General features: G+C 35.0%; 1 pseudogene across 1 annotated transcript; it reads right to left on the bottom strand.

Annotated features, from left to right (window-relative positions):
• Positions 1–3936: 3936 nt before the first annotated feature.
• Positions 3937–4804, bottom strand: LOC308558417 (small ribosomal subunit protein uS5 pseudogene; annotated as a pseudogene). The gene has a single exon. The product of its transcript is annotated as a small ribosomal subunit protein uS5 pseudogene (transcript).
• Positions 4805–16717: the final 11913 nt, after the last annotated feature.

Raw genomic sequence — 16717 nt, 5'->3', positions numbered from 1 at the left:
ATAAGAGAGATTATGTAATTTAGATGCAAAGTTTTTCAGAAAGTAACAATTAATTATTATAGCCTACCACTTTATGCACATTATTTCATGTTCAAGATACTATTAGTTTTCCTTATCTTTTTGTAGAGAAAATTGAGTCAAAGTCAGGGTAGAAGACCTTCCCAAGGTCATAATACTAGTAATTTGCAGAGCTGGTATTTGAACCCAGGAACTAAAACTCCAGAGCCAGCCCACTCTAGCTACACTGTGCATAGGAATAATAAGCATTAAAAGTTTTTCTTTTTCCCTAGAGTAGGTCCCATTAGTATAATAGTATATTTAATAAGGAGAGGCAATTAAATCAGAATTTCCCAAAATGTGTTCCATAAAACACTAATAACTCTAGACAGCCTGTGAAGTGAAAATATTCTAAAGTAATATTATTTTAAGAAAACCACGTAATTATAGTGCTTTTCTCCAGGAACCCTGTTTCATGTCAGCCCTAGAAGAGCTCATCTGCCTCTGAGGCACCACAAAGTACCAAAACAACAGTCCCACACAACTTTTGCAATAGAACTCCTCACCCCTCCTTTTTAGTGTGTGTTACACTTACTGATGTCCCAAGGCACAAAATATACTCTTGGGAGTCCTTTTTAAGATGAACTCTTAGGACACTCAAAACACTTGGGAGAACTGGCACTAGAATATAAAGAGAATGGGGACCAGTGTGTTGCACCTATATCTATGAATGACTGTCAGAATTACCTGACTGAAATGCTTTAGTCCCCATGTCACTGATAGGCTGTTAACGTACAGAGAAACAGAGCACATGTGTTATGCTCTTATGAAGTTAAGTCAGCAACTTAGATCTCTGTGTGGGTGCCCATGGGAGCTGTGAGAGGGAGAAGCAGGGCAACTGAGAGGGGGAAAGGAGCTTAGTTACATATATATTTAAAAGTCAAAAGGATGTAGTCTTAATTTTCTTTTGGATTCAGTATTCCTCTAATCCTTGACTTTGTTACCTTTAATTTTACTGATTAAAAGATATTATGTGGGTGGGTTAGTAAGCGCTGTGCTGTTACTGAACAGCAGGTAGATAGTGGCTGCCATTCTTTTTTGCAGCAGGACAATTAAAAACGCAATCAGCTTTGAAAACTGGAAGGTAAAAAAATAAATGCCACAAACAGACATAGATCTAAATAACTGCCTCACTAGCAGATGGTCATTGGTCATTGCACCTCTCCAGAATTCAGATAAATTCTTCTTAAAATTTGGAGAAGAGTCATATTAGAAAAGATCATTTTTCTGATTGATCATTGCATACAAAAAGGCTTGACTTGTGCATTTTGCAACAGGACACAATGTAAAAACTGAAAAATAAACCGTAAAATACAATGCTGAGAATTTCCATATCACAGCTGCCCAGAGTGCATAACAAGGAGAATATTAGTAATGTCCAGATGCATGTAAGTCTACAGGGATGCCTCTCGCCAACAGCAAAATGAAAGGCATGACAATGTCAATCACATCTGGTAGACTATGTTAATGTTTTTCACACTGTTCTTTCACACTCAGAAGCCGTGCTCATTAATAATGGATAGTACTGTATGAAGAAGGAGCTTTACCTTCAAAGGTGATGAAATTCATTGTGCATCTGAAAATGATGCACTGCATTTCTGCAGGATGATTTTTCTTTTGTCTTTAAAACTACGCATAAGTGGTTTCAAAACTTGTAAGCTAATTGAGCCCTTTCTTTTCCGAACTAACATTTCATATGTGGCATTAATGCACCTACTGTCCTCACATTTCCCTCTTCATCCCACCTGTTCCTATTTCAAGTCACCCCCTTTTTAATTACAGGTTTTGACTAGAACTGCTGAAATGTGAAAGTTCTTGCACTGTCAGAACTTCCTTGAAATCCTGATAGTAAAATCAAGATTGAGGGTTTTGTTTTGTTTTTTGTTTTTGTTTTTTTTAATTCTTCTTTTTCCTTCCTCTGCTTGGCTATTCAAGCAGCCTTCAGTAGGGCTTGTGGGTTTGCTGATATATTTGGAGGTCTCCAGATTGTATAATCAAATATGAGAACTGAAAAATCACTGAAATTCAAAAAGGTTACCAATTCCACGGAGATTAATTTTCTAATATACTACTTTCTTCAGGGAAGCACCTAATTATCTTTCTTTGACTGAAAAGCCATTTGGAGTCAATTTTGTATAATGACCTCCATTTTTAACATTTTTAAGCAACTGCTTTTTTTGCAGTAGCTTTGAATGTCAGACCACTGCCTATTATTCTCTTAACATTAAAAGCTATCTTTTAACAATATATTGGAAAACCCATGTACAGAAATACTCACTGGATACAAATTAGAGCTACAGAAAAAAATTATATTTATACTAACCTCTACTCTAATGATAATGGCTTTTATGTAAAAAAGTGAATGCCAGCTGAAAAGGACATATTATGTTTAGACATTTAGCAATAAAATAGAAAAATTCTATCTTTAGACATAGATCCAATTGCCCATTAGTTGACAAGTTCAAGTTTTCCCATGTCTATAATTTATTACAAGGGTGATTTCCTGTCAGTTGGGATTCATTTTTCTCAGTAAAGTTATGTCTTACAAGGGATGAAAAGAAGTGCAGATATATTTAGTTATTCCAGATCCAATTAAGCAAAGAACTCATATGTGGTAGGCAAAATAATTGCCCATCTTCCCTCCACTGCCAAAGTTGTCAAAGTCCAAATCCCCACCACCAGTTACTGTGTTATGCTACATAACAAAAGAAATTAAGTCTGCAGATGGAATAAAACTTTCTAATCAGCTGCCCTTACAGTAGAAGACTACCCTAGATTATCTGAGTGAGTCAAATGTAATAAAAGTAGCCTTAAAAATTGGTAAGAGGAAGCAGGTGAGAAAGTCAGAGTAATGTCCTGTGAGAAGGACTCCACTGTCCATTTCTAGCATTAAAGATGAAGGAAGGAGCCTCTGACCCAAGAAATGCAGTGGCCGCTAGAGACTGGAAAAGACAGAGAAACAAATGATCCATTAGAGCCTCCAGAAAGGAAACTGATTTCTGTTAGCTTGATTTTAGCACAGTGAGAGCTGTGCTGTACTTTTTATCTACAGAATTGTAAGATAATAAATTAGTATCCTTTTAAGTCAGTAAGTTTGTATTAATTTGTTACAGCAGCCATACAAAACTAATACATCACATATCTGGATTTTTGGGTGTAGCCCTTTAAAACGAAACAAATTACAAACCATTAAAAAAGCTTCAACAGATTTCCATTAAAAATTTCTAACCTCAGTCAGTGTGAACTAGGAAAGGGGGAAGAGATAAAGAGAATAGGAAAGTATTTACTTTCCTGCTAATTCTGTGACCTGACCTCAGGTTCTCTGTATCTGGTGAGTGTTTAAAACTGGTTAATAGATGTTTCCATGTGTCCTTTGGTATCTCCCCTGCTGAATACTTCTGAAGGGTACCTCTTCTGTCAGGGTCCACCCAGTAAAAAGAACCAGTAGGAACATATGGATATATGGGTTATTATAAGTAATTGGCCTATCCAATTGTGGGGACTGGCTAAAAACTGTGAAGTTCACAGAGCAATCAGGCAGAAAGGGTCGAAAGCAGATTGAAACCCTATGAACAAGGACTGATTCCTGTTGCCCACTAATTGTCCTTTCTTTCTCTTTCTCATGGAAAGCTTATGTCTCTTTTATAGGACAAAAAACTGATTGAGTCAGGTCTATCCAAAATAATCTGTTAAATTAAAATCAAGTGATTATAAACTTTTATTACATTTGCAAATCATTGCCAAGCAACACCTAGATTTGTCTTAAATTGAATAACTGAGAAAAGAGTTGTATGTGTGCATCCAATAAGAATGACTGTTGCTTTACTTTCTTTTTCAAACTGTTACAAGGTTAATTCACTTTACTTTTCTTTTATAAAATTATGTGGTGGCCACAACTGGAGGCTGGGTCCTCTGCACAGAGACTCTGGTGTGAGTCTTTATAAGATGGTCAGTGAATTTCTGATAAGGAGACTTGGTGAACAGGGTCTGTTTCCTGAGGTCAGAGTTAAGATAGCTGTAGGTCTTAGAGATGACATCACAGGTGGCTTTGTCGATGTTGCCCAGGGTATGGTGCAGCCCTTGGCTGAGGTGTAGCAGTCATGGATATTGGCCATCAGCAGCAACTTCTTGGGCACAGGGGCTAAGACCATGCCAGTACCCCTGGGGGTAGAAATGAGGCACAAAGGCACCAAGCCACAGCGGCTGGTCACCTTCCAGGGGATGGTATGGGTCTCTCCAATCTTGTTCTCCCAGTAGCCTCCCCACACCACCACAATACAGAGCTTGATCAGGATGGTGGCCCCATGGATGGCAATGGCTACTTCCTTCCAGCACTTAACACCCAAACCAACATGTCCATTGTAGTCCCCAGTGGCAACAAATGCCTTGAACTGGGTCCTCTGTCTAGCATGGGTCAGCTTTGGCACAGGCATAATCTTCAAAACCTCATCCTTGAGGGGTGCCCCCAGGAAAACATCACTGAGCTCAGATTCCTTGATGGGCAGGAAGAAGAGGTAGATCTTCTCCAGGGACTTGATCTTCATGTCCTTTACCAGGCAGCCCAGTTTGGTAACTTAAATCCACTCTTTGGCCTTGGCCTTGCTTCTGTGCATTCTGCCAGGAAGGACCCTGGCCCAACATCCCTCACCCCATGCTATTGCCAAGTCCTCCACCGAAACCAAGGTGGTCTCACATTCCAGGGCCCTGGGCCCCCAGGTCCTTCTCCGGCACCAGCATCTCCCGCCATTTGGTATTCCCTTGGAGAAAAAGCAAGAGTATCCTTTGAAGTGTCTTTTCTCCCCTCAAGATACATACTAGAAGGAAATTCTTGGGGTGTAGTTCATTGTAGAGAAACTGACACACCACAAAGTCATTTCAGACACTCAGTTTCTGGTGTTTCTATGCTGTTCTGCTACTTTCAGTCTCCCCTAGGCTTTTGTTCCCAAGAGTATACAACTTCTTCCCACCGAGGATATTTTGTTCCTTCCTGGAGTACGAGAGATACCAAGGATATTTTGAATCTCAAGGATAACAGGCAGTCAGAGATGGTGAGGAGTACAATTGACCCTTGGACAATGCAGGGGTTATGGGTGCTGAACCCCTGTGCAGATGAAAATCTGTGTATAACTTTTGACTCCTCCAAAATTTTAATAAATATCAATAGCCTACTATTGACCAGAAGCCATACCTGTAACAAAGTCAATCAACATATATTTTTGTATGTATTATATACTGTATTTTTACAATAAAGTAAGATAGAAAAAAGAAAATGTTATTAAGAAAATTATAAAAAAGAGGAAGTATATTTACTGTATTTATTGAAAAAAAGTCTGTGTATAAGTGAACACACACAGTTAAACTATATGGTTCAAGGTTTATCTGTACTGTGCATAGTTCTCAATAATAAGCAATATGGAAAATGTACATTTCGTCTTGAGTGGGATCCTATACCTTCTCTAAATTTATCTCCTTGCCACTCTCTTGTTCACTGAACTTCTTGCTGCCAAACCTAAAGCTCTTGTCTGTTTTTTATTTGATTGGAGAGGGGGTATGGGCTTTGTCCATTCTTATCCATGGCCTGGAATGCTATCCTCAGAATTTCACAGGACTTTCTCCATTTCTTAAGTCAGATTTGCTCTATAAATCACATCCATGTAGGTCAATTTTTATGTCTTCAAACTATTTTATTTTTATTACTAAAACTAATTACTACCTTAAATTTCATTACTATATGTTTGCTTCCTTCATTATTTTATGCTTTCCCACTGGAATTATAGCTCCTTGAAAGCAGGAGCTGTCTCTCTTTTTATTCAACTTTGTACATCTAGCAACCAGAAGAGTACTTAGCACTGTCAGTAAAATGTGATTCATTCAGAGGTTTAGCTTGAATAATTAAGTGATTGAAAGTTCTCAAACATTAATGGGAAAATTCCTAGGACTTTAAATATCTTAGTATGACTAGATAACTTCAAATTTCACAATGAATATTTTACTAATGCTCATAACATAACCAAGCCAGTTTTTCAATATTGAAATGATAAGGTTCACAGTTAATTATATTTTGAGAAGCCTTTTGAATATAGAATGATTACTTATAAGTGGGGATTTTCTTTTTTAAAATATGTATATATTGATTTTAGAGAGAGAGGAAAAGAGAGAGTGAGAACTAGAGAGAAACATTGATATGAAAGAAATATCTATCCCACCCCGACCAGGGATCTAACCCACAACCTGGCCATGTACCCTGACCAGAAACTGAACCAGTGACCTTTTGGTTCATGAGGTGACTGTCAAACAACTGATCCACCCCAACCAGGGCATTAGTGGGAATTTTCAATATGCAATATAAGAACTATGAGATGGACAACTTCAAAGAGACCCAAGTTGGATTATAGTTATAGTTCCATCACTTCTCAGCTACTTGACTTTGAACAAAGTAAGAAACAGATTTTTCATCTTCCAAGTAAGAGTAATATCGGACACAGAGGTTTTGATGATTATTACATGAGATCCACACATAATAAATCTTTAGTGGATGCTGTCTACCTATTCATTTCTCATCAATGTAATATAGATAGATTTCACTCATTTATTACCTCATAGAAGCATATAATCTCAGTAACCAATCAGTATTTAGCACTGGCTGTCTAGTAAATGTGGATAGCATTATCCTCTCCTTAACTGTTTAATTTTAAAAGATATGTCTAATTTTATTTTTATTAAAATATATTTTGCATGATACGATCACAACAATGACTAAATTAAAAGAATAATCAAAAGAAGAAATATCACTGTCAAGTGAAAGAATATGAAGCTAACTAGCTGTTCACCTGGAGGCCACATGTCCCATCTCCCTGCGATACTCCAAGGTTGCACCTTTTGTTATGGCTTAAGTAATAGCATCTCCTTTCATTCACAAAAATACCTTGGTTTGGCTTATAAAATATATTGTTGACCTAATTGAAATAAACAATATGAGGGATGAAAAGAAGGACAGCTACAGATGTATCAGAGATCAAAAAGAAGGACATTGTGAATAATTGCATACCAGTGTATTGGAGTACTTAGATGAAATAGATGTATTAATTTAAAAGCAATGTATTAAAATTTACAAGTATATATAAAACTATATATGTACATATATTATGAGTAGTCCTGAAATTATCAGAGAAGTTCAGTGTAATTTATGTCTTCCAACCAAGAAAACATTTGACTGAGATAATAACATCCAAAGAATAAATAATTCAATTTAAATTTTAACATAATCCTTGCAAAGATAGAAAAATAAATAATAATTTCTCAATCTTCATGAGGCAAACATAAGTTTAACAATAACATTAGATAAGCATAATACTGAAAAAATAGAAGAGAAACTAAAAATCTTTCTGAAGAATGTAGGTACAAAACCCTAAACAAAATATTGGTAAAGCAAATACAAATATTTACCTTCATATAAAATCAAAGACATAATCTAATGGACATATATATAAAACATAATATCCCCAACATAAAAAAAAAAAAAAAAAATGCACATTCTGTTTAAGACCAAAGTGTTTATCTCCTATCTAAGTATTTTCCTTAATACAAGTTCATACATGAAAGTCTTTACAGACATACAATTAGATAAACTCATAGATCCACCAAATTCTCCAAAATCTTCAAAACTGCATTTATCATCTATTTAATAAATCTTTCTAATATCTTCATTTCCTAAATGAACCAGTTCACCAAGCAAGAACGCTAGATGTCATCGTAACCTACCTCCATTCCTTGCCCAGAGGCCTCCAATGGGTGACTGCGTCCTGCCCGATCTATTGTCCACATGGTGCTAAGGGCAGCCCTCTCTTTTCCATCTCCATTGATAATAATTTAGGCCCTCATTATTACCATTTACCCTACTGCAGCAGCCTTGAATGTCATCATCCTCATACCCTTTCTTCCCAGATTGAGACTCCTGAAGGTTGATGTCTTTAATACATGTATCTGATCATCACTCTCTACTTAAACTGCTCTGATGGTGTTGTGTCCTCTTTGGTATAAAATCTAATCTCAACCTAATGCATACTGGGTTTCTGGCCCCTGCCTTCTGGCTAGTGCCCTATTTCTGTACAACATGCTTTAGCAATATTAAATTACTTCCAGCACCTGAAAACTGTCAGATTAACTTATATTTCCAAACACTCCTAACATATACACTCAAAGAAGGTTTGTTGAATAAGTGAACACATGAATATAAAAAAGTAGAATATAGAAGCATATGTACACATACATATGTTTAAAATTTTGACAGTGATTCTTTCTGTTTTGACTAAATATGAGATATTTTTTCTTTTTGGTATTCTCCTTAGTTCATATTTTGAGAAATAATGTGTACATATGCAATTTTTTAAGGTGGACAAATAATATGCCAGTTCACTGTTGAATAAGATAAAGTACGTGTTGGGCTGCTTGTGTTCTTTTTGAGTAGCTAAAAAAACTTTAGTATTAATTATGAACACTTGAAAGAAAAAGAAACAGTAATCAGTAAAAACGACGCCACTTTTTGGCATGTGGTGTGCATTTGCTGAAGCAGAAGCCTGCCATATGCCACACATGCTATGCCACCCGACTTTGCCATCATGTCAGTGAACGCATTGTATCCCGCAGCCAAGTCACATGGGCATGACATGCCTTCCACTTCGGCATTTATACAAACATTTTTCCACTTAATTCTGTCGCACATGGTATCCATAATCTGTTAGGAGGAGTTCTGCCCATTTTGTCACCTTTAACATCTGAGAGCTCTTATGATGGTGCCAAATTGATTGTTCTTCTGATTTGAATCAGATGTGAGTCATTCTGGGTGAAATTTCTAAAAGGGTTTCCAGTAGTCACTTCACCATAAAAACTGAAACAAGAATGGGTAATGGCACATACAAGAAATCACTTGGAGTGTAGTTAATTGTGTAGGCAATTATTTTTTACTCACACATTTATTCATTGACCAAATATTTATTGAGTCTTCTTGATGGGCCAAACACTGCTATATGATGAAAAAAAAAAAAAAGAAAGAAGAAGGAAGGAAGGAAGGAAGGAAGGAAGGAAGGAAGGAAGGAAGGAAGGAAGGAAGGAAGGAAGGAAGGGAGGGAGGGAGGGAAAGAGAAAGAAAGAGAAAGAGAAAGAGAAAACTAAACCAGGACCCTCCTCCTCAAAAAAGCTGGGGGAAATTTTAAAAAATAAATAAAAAACAGTTTTTTATTTATTTCAATTCATCTTACCTTGTTATTTAAAAATGGTTTTATTTCAAGCTTTTATTCACTCTAATTTTCTTTTTGCCATTTTGCAAAAAGAAAAAGTACAACCTATGAACAGAGCTATCTTTTTCAAGGCAGAATGCTGTATACAGCAATTTAAAAGTATAAAGAAGAATCATGAAAATGTTGTGTATAAATCAAACAAAGAAAAACTGTGCAGCCCCTTTTTATGTATATATTTTCAGTAAAAGTAATTTTTTAGCTTTGTGGACAAGACAGCATGAAAAACATTTCCTTACTGGTTCTTTCATTATCTAATTTGGAAGAAAAGAGAGAAAAAAAATTTAAACATTTTTTCTTATACATATATTTAGGTGGTCATGTTAAGAAAAGTGCCACCCTCAAAATAAATGATAAATAATTAAAACATTAAAACATTAAAACATTTGCCATTTTGAAAAAAATATTGCAATTAGTAAGGAAATAACTACAGACTGAAATAATAGAATAGGTAATTTTTAAAGCCAATTTTTAAACCAAAGATGGGAATGTGCGTGTAATACCAAAAGTAACCAATGTTTATAAATGAAAAGAACTAATTTTCACAGACTTTGACATTTTCATGCTAATTATAAATGAATATTTGAACTAAGAACTTTGCTAACTATTCCATATATGTTCCTATAGACATTCATTCAGTTTAGACTATATGGCATTTGTTCAACTTTGTCAGCTTGTTTCATCATAATGAACATTGGATGGATAAAACTGAAGGTGTATTTTTGTTTTGAATGTTTATTTTTTATCACATAAGTACTAATAAACCTGATTATTTAATTTTATATCTTACAGAGGTATAATGTACATAAAGACATCTGACAGACTACTGCCTACTAATACATTCTTGATTCTAATGTAAAACCCTATAGATAAAAAATTATAAAGGATATACTTTTCTGGATTAATGTTAAAATGAGAAAGCTATTGAATTCAACAAGAAATATGGAAATAAATAAATAAAATATTAATATTTTAAGAACATCATTAATATTTTATACAAAAAAACAAAGTAATGTCATTTTGATAAAAACAAATGAAAAAAGCAAACAACAATAACAAACGAAGGAGGGAGGATCGCATGGTTGGAGTTTCCATGTTGTATTATTTAAAATACCCAATTTTTCACAAAAAAGTATGGGTTGCAAAGAGAAAACAGTTTCCTATACAGAAAAAAAGCATTCAATAGGCACTCTTTCTGAGGTAGACCAGATGCTTGAATTACTTGTAAAACTGAAATCATCTACTTTAAATATGCTCAAAACTGAAGGATGGCACATCTAAAGAATAAAAGGGAAATACAAAAATAGTGTCTCACCAAATAGGGAATATTAATGTATAGATAAATTATTGAACTGAAGATTTGAGCTGGAAGAAGAAAGATTCAGAAAACCTGAATATAGTTCAATTGAGATTTTATAGCCCAAGGAAAAATAGGGGAAAAAGAATGAAAAAAAAAATCAGTCTCAAAGATCCATGAGGTACCATTAAGCACACCAAAACCCTACAACTGGAGTCCTACAATGAGAGGAGGCAAAGACGGGAAGGGTCTTGTCTCCAGAATATATACAAATCTCTCTCTGTCCCTCAGCAATAAAAATAAACAATTGAAAATGGGCAAAGGATTTGAATAAACATTCAAAAAAAGATATACAAATAGTCTATAAGTATATGAAAAGATGCTTAAATTATTTACCCTGAAGAGAAATGCAACTCAAAACCACAATAAGATAAAAATTCCACACCCACTAGGTAGTGGCTATACTAAAAATGATGGACAAATACAAGTATTGAGGAGGATTTGAAATATTTGGAAAACTCACAAATTGCTTGCAAGATTGTAAAATACAACAGCTGCTTTGAAAATCTGACATTTCCTCAAAAATTGAACACAGAGTTAGTGAATGACTCAGCATTCCAATCTTAAGATTTATACTCAAGAGAATGCATAACCTTTGCCCACACAAGAACTTCTACACCCACAAATGTTTAGGGCATCAATATTCCAAAGAGCTAAAATGTAGATGAATGGATAAACAAAACTCAGTATTTCTATACAATGGAAATTTATTCAGACATAAAAAAGAATGAACTGCTGATTCATGGTACAAAATGGATGAAACTTAAAACACTATGTTAAGTAAAAGAAACTAGATATGGAAGTCCTCATATTACACAATTTCACTGATACAAAATATACAAAATAGGAAAATCCATAGAGACAGAAAGTAGATTAGTGATTGCCAGGGGCTAGGAGGACTGGGGAATGAGGAGTGTTGTGGATGGGTATGGTTGTGAAAATCTTCTGGAATTACATAGTGGTTGTACAAATTTGTGAATATACTAAAAGCCACTGAATTGTACACTAAAAGAATGAATTTTATGGCATGTGAATTACATCTCAATAAAAAAAAAAAGTGAGCCTTGCCTACTATAGGAGTTACTGTATTTTTCAGGAAAAGTAGTACAGATCATACAAAACACATGAAGATTATAATAATCAATGGTATATGGTCGGTTTGAAGTAGACAAACGTGTCTATATCTTGAAAATATGTTTTTTTATAGTTTTATATACTGCTTTATACAGTTTTTAATACTGTTTTTTATTTCCATTCATTTTGATTTTTTAATTTTTGAAAATATCATTGCTCTCTCAGATAGACTATACAAGCACTTAAATGCTTTTAAAAATAATTATGTATGGAAACTCTAAGATAGCCTTTAATGAGTGAGAAAATCATTGAGTGTTTAGATTGAAAGGAAGAGGGGTTTTTTCAGTGTTAAATATAGAAAAAAACTAAGACTTTGAGTCCCCTCGTATACTTTATGTCCCCTCGTATACTTTTTTTCTCAATTGAATCTTAGATGAATAGAGCTGAACGAACCCCAATCCTTGGTTCACAGCACAATATGGACAGAAATAACAAACTCAAACTAATTTTTATCTTATTTATGATTTTTTCACCACCATGACAAGCCTAAACAGTTTCTCCAGAGTACAACCACCCACACCCCACACAACTTTTTCAAAACTGCCTCTGTCTCACTGGGTCTCCTAGCTATGGATGCTGTTGCTCTATAGTGGATACCACTGTCTCCTTTTCTCTTTCTCCAGGTCGGTTTGACAGAAGCCGAAAAAGGAGGCTACGTCTCTTTATGTCAGAAATCACAGTTGTGCTCCTTGACTCTTTGCTTAGATGTATATTGTAAGATTTCTTTATTTCAGAAAATAATAACACGCACCAGTGTATTTTAAATGCACTTTCGATCTCTTCTTTCTATTTGCCTTAGACAAAAGAACTCCTTTAGAACAGAGTTTGACTATGTAATCACAAAACCTTTTTCTTTCCTAAATTAATATGACTTTGTTACTGTGATGTGACAAAAAATTGACAACATATGAATATGTTTTCTGTGAAATTAGCACCTGAATATTTGAACAGCTATATCTTAAAGTTATAAACTAGTAATAATGGCCTTTTCCCCAAGGAGCCCATGAAAGCTAAGTTAACCAATCCATACTTATACTTCTACACTTTTCCCTCTGCTCCAATTATATAACTAATGTAATGGAAAAACAAATACACCTTTTAATCTGTAATGGCAGGTCAATCCTTCTACTTTGCCTACCTACTCCAGGTTCGGAGAACTGTCTTGGGGTTGTTTTTATCCCTGATGAATTTCTTATTTAAATCTTTATTTATTTTTTTAAATTTTTATTGAATTTATTGGAGTTATATTGGTTTAAAAATTATATAGGTTTCAAGTGTATAATTCTGTAATACATCATCTATTGTATTACATCATCATGTATTGTGTGTGCACCACCCCAAGTCAAGTCTCCTTCCATCATCATTTACTCCCAGTTTACCCCCTTCTCCTTCCTCCCCACCCCCTTTCCCTCTGGTAATCACCAATGCTGTTGTCTGTATCTATGAAGTATTTTTTCTTTGCTTAAACCCTTCACCTGGTGAATTTCTTACTGAATTACATTCAATAATTGCTTAAACCATCACTAATTTAATTGTAGCCTACTTAATAAAAACAAATATGTTATAGATGTCAGGTTTAATAGTGCTATGTGATCAAAGTTATCATAATGTTGTTCTTCAGCCATTTTTTTACAAAAAATAGTACTTTCACTCTCTCTGTCTCTGTCTCTGTCTCTATCTCTGTCTCTCTGTCTGTATCTCTCTTTTCTCTCTGTCTCTCCCTCCCTCTCTCTCTCTCACACACACACAGCCTGAAAAATACAGTTTTAATTACTTTCTGAGCTATAGTTGATATGTAGCGACCCTCTGAAATAAGCTCTTCCAGTAAAGTTTTCTGCCAAGGGCACATAGGTGAGAGGTGGCTGGCTTGCACTTGGCAGGCAGTCTGTTCTCATGAACTTAATGAGCTAATTGGATAATTCTAGGTAGAAATTCACTTTGACTTCATTAGCAACAATGTGCATAGAAGTGGTAGAGAATTCATACATAACTGTATTCATACCAAAGAGTGAGCATTTCAGTCAATGATCAGTGATTGTTCTGTACATGCTATTTAGTAGTAAAAACAGAAATGAATACCAAATAATTTACTTTTTCTGTATGTATGTATAGATGTATGTATCTATACACATCATGTATTTGAAATGGTGAGAGTAGTAGGTTCATTAGATAGTAAAGCATGCATATTTGAGAAACATTAATTACCAGTCAACTAATAATCATAAATGTATTCATTGATAATTCAGAAAATATAGTTTCAGAATATCTCATATCGACTTGACTAAATATTAGTTTCACCAAAAATCCCTGCCTAACCAGATAGCTAAACAATGTTTTTTGCATATTTAACTATATGTATATTTCAATTAAAAAGCTGTTGTATATTGCATATTTCAATACAAAATTTGTTTTCAGCTCTTAAAAGCCTGGGTACAAAGGGACTTGGTTGATTGCTTATAGTTTGTATTTATTAGTCTGTTCTTCCCTTTCCCCCACCTCAGATATCTGAAATGAATGCACTAGTTCAAGTCTACCAGCATAACCAATGCACTGGAGGTGAAACATTTTCAACCACAAATATGTAATATTTTGAAGTGACTCAACTACATTTGTGAGAAAGTATATATATATATATATGTTTAAATCCAGTTCTTTTCTGAGTAAACTTGGAGTCTCTTTCTGTTGAGTGATATTTCTTGCACATTGAGTGCAATTAGTGTATCAGAAAATTCACAATAGAGTTTTAAACTTAATGTTTAGAGATTGATTTTTTTAAGAAAATGTTTTATGAATCAGTAAACTATTTCTATAAAAGAAAATTTAACATTTATAGAGCACCAATTACATTTCAGCTTTTAAAAAATGTGTTTTTATTGACTTAAGAGAGAGAAACCGAGAGAGATAGAAACAACAGTGATGACAGTCATTGACCGGCTGTCTCCTGTACGCACCCTAGTGGGGACTGAACCCTCAACCTGAGCATGTGCTGTGACTGGGATTGACCTGTGACCTCCTGGCTCATAGGTTGACCTCAACCACTGAGACACACTGGCCAAACTATTTCAGCTTTTACTATGTTTGGTAGAAAACTATTGTTCTCACCTGTCAACATTCACCTATTGTTCCCTTCCTTCCCACTGTGCATCCTCTTGCCTCCTTTAGGTAACAAACATTAGATTTTCTTTGTGGAATTACACATCATTCATTCTATATGGATACAGTGACTCATTTGGGGATCATATGTGACACATGCAAGGCCAATAAGGGCAGGGAAATGCAGTCCTGGCATTTATGTTTAAATGGTAGACTAGCTTACTTTACCTCAACCAACCACCTGAGAACAACTAAAATAGCTAATATAAAGCATCTGTTTAAAGAGTTTGGGGAGTTATCAATGTGGCAAGAAAACCCCAGAAAGTGATTCTGACATTTGGCCTCACTTTCTTCTCAATATTTTCCAAGTACAAGCAGAGAATTGGAAGCTGAGAAACTGAACAGAAAGAAGTAGTTAGAGGCTGAGATATAAAGGAAAGCATTTATCAGTTTCATAAAGCTGGGGCCTCCAAGAAGGAGGGGCTTGGGGTTTTTTATTTGGAATAATAAAATTTGGCCTAAGAGTGGGTTATATGAGAAGACAATAGCCTCACAAGGACAAAAGAAGCTTTAAATTAACTCTGCTCCCAATGGGTTAAGACAGTGGTCCTGTAACAGGGGCACTGCCACAGTCAACCCCCCAGGGGACATTTGGCCATATATGAAAGACAGTTTTGATTGTCAAAACTTGGGAGAATGCTACTGGCATCTAGTGGGTAAAGGAAAGGGGTGCTGAGAAGCATCCTGCAATGCACAGGACAGCTTTGCAAAGCAAAGAATTACACTGTCCAAGCCCCGGTTTAAAGTGATTTGTATTAACTTGAGAGTTGGAAGGAAAATTTGGAGAATTTTTCATGTGTTCCTTCAATTTATCACTACAATTTTATACTAAATTTTCTCAATCAAAAATCCAATCAAAGTAAATTGTAATAAAACAGTAAGAAATAACTAAATACAGATACATCAGAGATTTAGAAATTGGAATTTTCAGACTCTGATTTTAAAAGAGCAGTGAATATTTCAGGAGTTTTAACGACAAATAAATGTTGACAGAAAACTAGATGCTACATAAAACAGTAAGAGGGACTATAGGACAAAAATCTAATACAACTCCTAAAAGTAGTTTGTCACACAGAAAGAAAATATCAGAAAGGATACAGAAGATTTGAACCACACATTTATCTAACTTTAGAACTTAATCGGCGTGTATATATAGAACAGAGCACAAAACTGCAGTATGCATATTTGTTTCAATTGTTTCTGGTGCATTTATAAAAAGTAAACCACACACTGCTCCATGAAGCAGATCAACCTCAGCAAGGCTTTTATGGATTGACAATATGCATAATATGGTCTCTGATCAAAGTAGAATTAAGCTAGGAATGAATAACAGAGAAGATAACTAGAAAGTACTAATATACTTGAAAATTAAGAAGGACTTATAATAGCTAATATTACATGGAAAAAGGTTTATGCAATGTTTCATGCAATGCTCAGCACATTTAGATTTTTACATCTATTGTTAATATGACCTTACAGCACACAACCCTGCACTTTGTAGTCTGGAGTTAAATAACCATTCCATAGTCTACATTAATGTGTCCTTACTCTCTGCTTTCCAACTCTGCTCACCCTTAGTTGGACCCATTCTCAATAAGCTTTGTGCTTTGTGTAACATGACGGTTGCCTGGAAGCACACTTTACATTCTCACCCCTCAGCAACCTAAGTTGACACAGCTTTTTTATTTTTTAAGAATTTAGTTTGCTTTTCAAGTGAACTTTA

This window comes from Miniopterus schreibersii (assembly GCF_964146895.1).
Source record: "Miniopterus schreibersii genome assembly, chromosome: 6".
NCBI classification, from domain to species: Eukaryota; Metazoa; Chordata; class Mammalia; order Chiroptera; family Miniopteridae; genus Miniopterus; species Miniopterus schreibersii.
This window is presented reverse-complemented; position numbering and strand designations above follow the sequence as displayed.